Source organism: Osmia lignaria, unplaced genomic scaffold (genome assembly GCF_051020975.1).
Source record: "Osmia lignaria lignaria isolate PbOS001 unplaced genomic scaffold, iyOsmLign1 scaffold0036, whole genome shotgun sequence".
In the NCBI taxonomy this organism is placed as follows: Eukaryota; Metazoa; Arthropoda; class Insecta; order Hymenoptera; family Megachilidae; genus Osmia; species Osmia lignaria.
In genome coordinates this window covers 30,001-37,500 of record NW_027478177.1, presented here as the reverse complement: position 1 = coordinate 37,500, position 7,500 = coordinate 30,001, and positions in this window count along the sequence as shown.

The following is a 7,500-nucleotide window of genomic DNA, read 5'->3' as shown; positions in this document are numbered from 1 at the left end:
TCGGAGCGCACCTAAAGTTCGTTATTTTGGCTAAACGGAGCGAAAATCTGCATTTATACCATCACGGACGTTAGTTTAATAGCGTTTAACGATGGATCCACGGTACAGAATGCAAAAATATGATTGTTAAAATTTTCGACTAATCGGTTCTAAGAGGCGAAGCAATACGCCGCTGGGACTTTGAAATATTTCGGAGCGCACCTAAAGTTCGTTATTTTGGCTAAACGGAGCGAAAATCTGCATTTATACCATCACGGACGTTAGTTCAATAGCGTTTAACGATCGATCCACGGTACAGAATGCAAAAATATGATTGTTAAAATTTTCGACTAATCGGTTCTAAGAGGCGAAGCAATACGCCGCTGGGACTTTGAAATATTTCGGAGCGCACCTAAAGTTCGTTATTTTGGCTAAACGGAGCGAAAATCTGCATTTATACCATCACGGACGTTAGTTTAATAGCGTTTAACGATGGATCCACGGTACAGAATGCAAAAATATGATTGTTAAAATTTTCGACTAATCGGTTCTAAGAGGCGAAGCAATACGCCGCTGGGACTTTGAAATATTTCGGAGCGCACCTAAAGTTCGTTATTTTGGCTAAACGGAGCGAAAATCTGCATTTATACCATCACGGACGTTAGTTTAATAGCGTTTAACGATGGATCCACGGTACAGAATGCAAAAATATGATTGTTAAAATTTTCGACTAATCGGTTCTAAGAGGCGAAGCAATACGCCGCTGGGACTTTGAAATATTTCGGAGCGCACCTAAAGTTCGTTATTTTGGCTAAACGGAGCGAAAATCTGCATTTATACCATCACGGACGTTAGTTCAATAGCGTTTAACGATGGATCCACGGTACAGAATGCAAAAATATGATTGTTAAAATTTTCGACTAATCGGTTCTAAGAGGCGAAGCAATACGCCGCTGGGACTTTGAAATATTTCGGAGCGCACCTAAAGTTCGTTATTTTGGCTAAACGGAGCGAAAATCTGCATTTATACCATCACGGACGTTAGTTCAATAGCGTTTAACGATCGATCCACGGTACAGAATGCAAAAATATGATTGTTAAAATTTTCGACTAATCGGTTCTAAGAGGCGAAGCAATACGCCGCTGGGACTTTGAAATATTTCGGAGCGCACCTAAAGTTCGTTATTTTGGCTAAACGGAGCGAAAATCTGCATTTATACCATCACGGACGTTAGTTCAATAGCGTTTAACGATCGATCCACGGTACAGAATGCAAAAATATGATTGTTAAAATTTTCGACTAATCGGTTCTAAGAGGCGAAGCAATACGCCGCTGGGACTTTGAAATATTTCGGAGCGCACCTAAAGTTCGTTATTTTGGATAAACGGAGCGAAAATCTGCATTTATACCATCACGGACGTTAGTTCAATAGCGTTTAACGATCGATCCACGGTACAGAATGCAAAAATATGATTGTTAAAATTTTCGACTAATCGGTTCTAAGAGGCGAAGCAATACGCCGCTGGGACTTTGAAATATTTCGGAGCGCACCTAAAGTTCGTTATTTTGGCTAAACGGAGCGAAAATCTGCATTTATACCATCACGGACGTTAGTTTAATAGCGTTTAACGATGGATCCACGGTACAGAATGCAAAAATATGATTGTTAAAATTTTCGACTAATCGGTTCTAAGAGGCGAAGCAATACGCCGCTGGGACTTTGAAATATTTCGGAGCGCACCTAAAGTTCGTTATTTTGGCTAAACGGAGCGAAAATCTGCATTTATACCATCACGGACGTTAGTTCAATAGCGTTTAACGATCGATCCACGGTACAGAATGCAAAAATATGATTGTTAAAATTTTCGACTAATCGGTTCTAAGAGGCGAAGCAATACGCCGCTGGGACTTTGAAATATTTCGGAGCGCACCTAAAGTTCGTTATTTTGGCTAAACGGAGCGAAAATCTGCATTTATACCATCACGGACGTTAGTTCAATAGCGTTTAACGATCGATCCACGGTACAGAATGCAAAAATATGATTGTTAAAATTTTCGACTAATCGGTTCTAAGAGGCGAAGCAATACGCCGCTGGGACTTTGAAATATTTCGGAGCGCACCTAAAGTTCGTTATTTTGGCTAAACGGAGCGAAAATCTGCATTTATACCATCACGGACGTTAGTTCAATAGCGTTTAACGATCGATCCACGGTACAGAATGCAAAAATATGATTGTTAAAATTTTCGACTAATCGGTTCTAAGAGGCGAAGCAATACGCCGCTGGGACTTTGAAATATTTCGGAGCGCACCTAAAGTTCGTTATTTTGGCTAAACGGAGCGAAAATCTGCATTTATACCATCACGGACGTTAGTTCAATAGCGTTTAACGATCGATCCACGGTACAGAATGCAAAAATATGATTGTTAAAATTTTCGACTAATCGGTTCTAAGAGGCGAAGCAATACGCCGCTGGGACTTTGAAATATTTCGGAGCGCACCTAAAGTTCGTTATTTTGGCTAAACGGAGCGAAAATCTGCATTTATACCTTCACGGACGTTAGTTTAATAGCGTTTAACGATCGATCCACGGTACAGAATGCAAAAATATGATTGTTAAAATTTTCGACTAATCGGTTCTAAGAGGCGAAGCAATACGCCGCTGGGACTTTGAAATATTTCGGAGCGCACCTAAAGTTCGTTATTTTGGCTAAACGGAGCGAAAATCTGCATTTATACCATCACGGACGTTAGTTTAATAGCGTTTAACGATCGATCCACGGTACAGAATGCAAAAATATGATTGTTAAAATTTTCGACTAATCGGTTCTAAGAGGCGAAGCAATACGCCGCTGGGACTTTGAAATATTTCGGAGCGCACCTAAAGTTCGTTATTTTGGCTAAACGGAGCGAAAATCTGCATTTATACCATCACGGACGTTAGTTCAATAGCGTTTAACGATCGATCCACGGTACAGAATGCAAAAATATGATTGTTAAAATTTTCGACTAATCGGTTCTAAGAGGCGAAGCAATACGCCGCTGGGACTTTGAAATATTTCGGAGCGCACCTAAAGTTCGTTATTTTGGCTAAACGGAGCGAAAATCTGCATTTATACCATCACGGACGTTAGTTTAATAGCGTTTAACGATGGATCCACGGTACAGAATGCAAAATATGATTGTTAAAATTTTCGACTAATCGGTTCTAAGAGGCGAAGCAATACGCCGCTGGGACTTTGAAATATTTCGGAGCGCACCTAAAGTTCGTTATTTTGGCTAAACGGAGCGAAAATCTGCATTTATACCATCACGGACGTTAGTTCAATAGCGTTTAACGATCGATCCACGGTACAGAATGCAAAAATATGATTGTTAAAATTTTCGACTAATCGGTTCTAAGAGGCGAAGCAATACGCCGCTGGGACTTTGAAATATTTCGGAGCGCACCTAAAGTTCGTTATTTTGGCTAAACGGAGCGAAAATCTGCATTTATACCATCACGGACGTTAGTTCAATAGCGTTTAACGATCGATCCACGGTACAGAATGCAAAAATATGATTGTTAAAATTTTCGACTAATCGGTTCTAAGAGGCGAAGCAATACGCCGCTGGGACTTTGAAATATTTCGGAGCGCACCTAAAGTTCGTTATTTTGGCTAAACGGAGCGAAAATCTGCATTTATACCATCACGGACGTTAGTTCAATAGCGTTTAACGATCGATCCACGGTACAGAATGCAAAAATATGATTGTTAAAATTTTCGACTAATCGGTTCTAAGAGGCGAAGCAATACGCCGCTGGGACTTTGAAATATTTCGGAGCGCACCTAAAGTTCGTTATTTTGGCTAAACGGAGCGAAAATCTGCATTTATACCATCACGGACGTTAGTTTAATAGCGTTTAACGATGGATCCACGGTACAGAATGCAAAAATATGATTGTTAAAATTTTCGACTAATCGGTTCTAAGAGGCGAAGCAATACGCCGCTGGGACTTTGAAATATTTCGGAGCGCACCTAAAGTTCGTTATTTTGGCTAAACGGAGCGAAAATCTGCATTTATACCATCACGGACGTTAGTTCAATAGCGTTTAACGATCGATCCACGGTACAGAATGCAAAAATATGATTGTTAAAATTTTCGACTAATCGGTTCTAAGAGGCGAAGCAATACGCCGCTGGGACTTTGAAATATTTCGGAGCGCACCTAAAGTTCGTTATTTTGGCTAAACGGAGCGAAAATCTGCATTTATACCATCACGGACGTTAGTTCAATAGCGTTTAACGATCGATCCACGGTACAGAATGCAAAAATATGATTGTTAAAATTTTCGACTAATCGGTTCTAGAGGCGAAGCAATACGCCGCTGGGACTTTGAAATATTTCGGAGCGCACCTAAAGTTCGTTATTTTGGCTAAACGGAGCGAAAATCTGCATTTATACCATCACGGACGTTAGTTCAATAGCGTTTAACGATCGATCCACGGTACAGAATGCAAAAATATGATTGTTAAAATTTTCGACTAATCGGTTCTAAGAGGCGAAGCAATACGCCGCTGGGACTTTGAAATATTTCGGAGCGCACCTAAAGTTCGTTATTTTGGCTAAACGGAGCGAAAATCTGCATTTATACCATCACGGACGTTAGTTTAATAGCGTTTAACGATGGATCCACGGTACAGAATGCAAAAATATGATTGTTAAAATTTTCGACTAATCGGTTCTAAGAGGCGAAGCAATACGCCGCTGGGACTTTGAAATATTTCGGAGCGCACCTAAAGTTCGTTATTTTGGCTAAACGGAGCGAAAATCTGCATTTATACCATCACGGACGTTAGTTCAATAGCGTTTAACGATCGATCCACGGTACAGAATGCAAAAATATGATTGTTAAAATTTTCGACTAATCGGTTCTAAGAGGCGAAGCAATACGCCGCTGGGACTTTGAAATATTTCGGAGCGCACCTAAAGTTCGTTATTTTGGCTAAACGGAGCGAAAATCTGCATTTATACCATCACGGACGTTAGTTCAATAGCGTTTAACGATCGATCCACGGTACAGAATGCAAAAATATGATTGTTAAAATTTTCGACTAATCGGTTCTAAGAGGCGAAGCAATACGCCGCTGGGACTTTGAAATATTTCGGAGCGCACCTAAAGTTCGTTATTTTGGCTAAACGGAGCGAAAATCTGCATTTATACCATCACGGACGTTAGTTTAATAGCGTTTAACGATGGATCCACGGTACAGAATGCAAAAATATGATTGTTAAAATTTTCGACTAATCGGTTCTAAGAGGCGAAGCAATACGCCGCTGGGACTTTGAAATATTTCGGAGCGCACCTAAAGTTCGTTATTTTGGCTAAACGGAGCGAAAATCTGCATTTATACCATCACGGACGTTAGTTTAATAGCGTTTAACGATGGATCCACGGTACAGAATGCAAAAATATGATTGTTAAAATTTTCGACTAATCGGTTCTAAGAGGCGAAGCAATACGCCGCTGGGACTTTGAAATATTTCGGAGCGCACCTAAAGTTCGTTATTTTGGCTAAACGGAGCGAAAATCTGCATTTATACCATCACGGACGTTAGTTCAATAGCGTTTAACGATCGATCCACGGTACAGAATGCAAAAATATGATTGTTAAAATTTTCGACTAATCGGTTCTAAGAGGCGAAGCAACACGCCGCTGGGACTTTGAAATATTTCGGAGCGCACCTAAAGTTCGTTATTTTGGCTAAACGGAGCGAAAATCTGCATTTATACCATCACGGACGTCAGTTCAATAGCGTTTAACGATCGATCCACGGTACAGAATGCAAAAATATGATTGTTAAAATTTTCGACTAATCGGTTCTAAGAGGCGAAGCAATACGCCGCTGGGACTTTGAAATATTTCGGAGCGCACCTAAAGTTCGTTATTTTGGCTAAACGGAGCGAAAATCTGCATTTATACCATCACGGACGTTAGTTCAATAGCGTTTAACGATCGATCCACGGTACAGAATGCAAAAATATGATTGTTAAAATTTTCGACTTATCGGTTCTGGATCACTGAAAAATCAAAAAAAATTATTAATTTTGATTAATTAAATTACATATGTAGTTTTATATTGTTATAGTCTCGTATTTGTTAATGTTTTGTCGTAAGAAAATGCAAAAATATCGTTTTAATGTTTTCGTCTCATCGGTTCTGGATCGCTGAAAAATCAAAGAAAAATATTAATTTTGATTAATTAAATTACAAATGGAGTTTTATATTGCTATAGTCGCTTATTTGTTAATGTTTTACCGTAAGAAAATGCAAAAATATCGTTTTAATATTTTCATCTCATCGGTTCTGGGCGGTTTTAAAATTTTTTAAAATATTAATTAAACCCATGATTTACATGAGAATGTGAATTTATTATGTCCTGCATGTTAATTTATTAATTTTCATGTATAGAACGTTATAAAATGAAAGGATATGTTCGACGATATTTTCAGTCTAAGTTTTACCGTGCCGGCGGGATGGTACGCTCTCACGGCGGTTTGCACAGGCATACGCCTGGGCGTAAGCCCATGCGTCGCCGACCTAGCGGCCGGCCGTTCGGTATTTATAGGAAGGCACTTTCGGTTCGCTCGGACCGGTCGGGAGTAGCGTCGAGCGTGTGGCTCTTTTATGACTTCGGTTGAAAAGCAGTCTACCGCTCCTCGAGAATATACTTTCTCGACTATTCTCGTTCCGGTTTTCCGTTGCGGATTATTATTAATCTCCACACAGCATTACCACGGGTCGGTGTCTAAGACCGAATGGCCCATATGTGGTGAGCCTTGTAATATAAGGCTGGTGACCTGTATGCACTTATAAATGTTGCATACTTGTACAAACTGAGCATCAACTGTCTGTAACCAAAATTTGTTAAAACTGAAAAAGTTATAAGATTGTATAAAATTTTTGAACCAAGAAAGTAGTGTTAGACGAAAATTCGTTCTATCACTTTTAGAAGGGAGACTGTTTGGAAATATTTAAAGTATAAAATACACAAAAGTCCACTGAATTATGAACAAAATTACGTCCCTGAATTTAAGAAAAGTCAAGAGGTGTCAGAAATAAAATCCTCTCTGATACGTTCAGAGAGGAAAATAAGTATGGAGAGAGGAGTAAAAATGAAAGAAGTTTTAAGGCTGGGGAAACTTCTAAAGGAGAGAGATTCCAACATATCTAATATGTACATTTAAAGCAAGTCCAAGGAACTCTCTCCGTTAATGTTTGAAAAGGTGTGTGCAGATGGAGGAGAAATGTATAAAGTACAGAGACGAGGTTGGTGGGCCCGCTCTAATGATAAAGATTATAAAATTTGGTGGCAAAATGACCAGCATGATCACTGTACGCGCTTTCTCGATTTGTATAGCATGCCACTGTCCGCGCTATCTTTTATTATATTGTCCAGCGTGTGTGGTCTACGTGCTTGCACGATGGATGCACGGCGTGAAAGTGATTTTCGTGCTTTATGAGAGGAGGAGGAG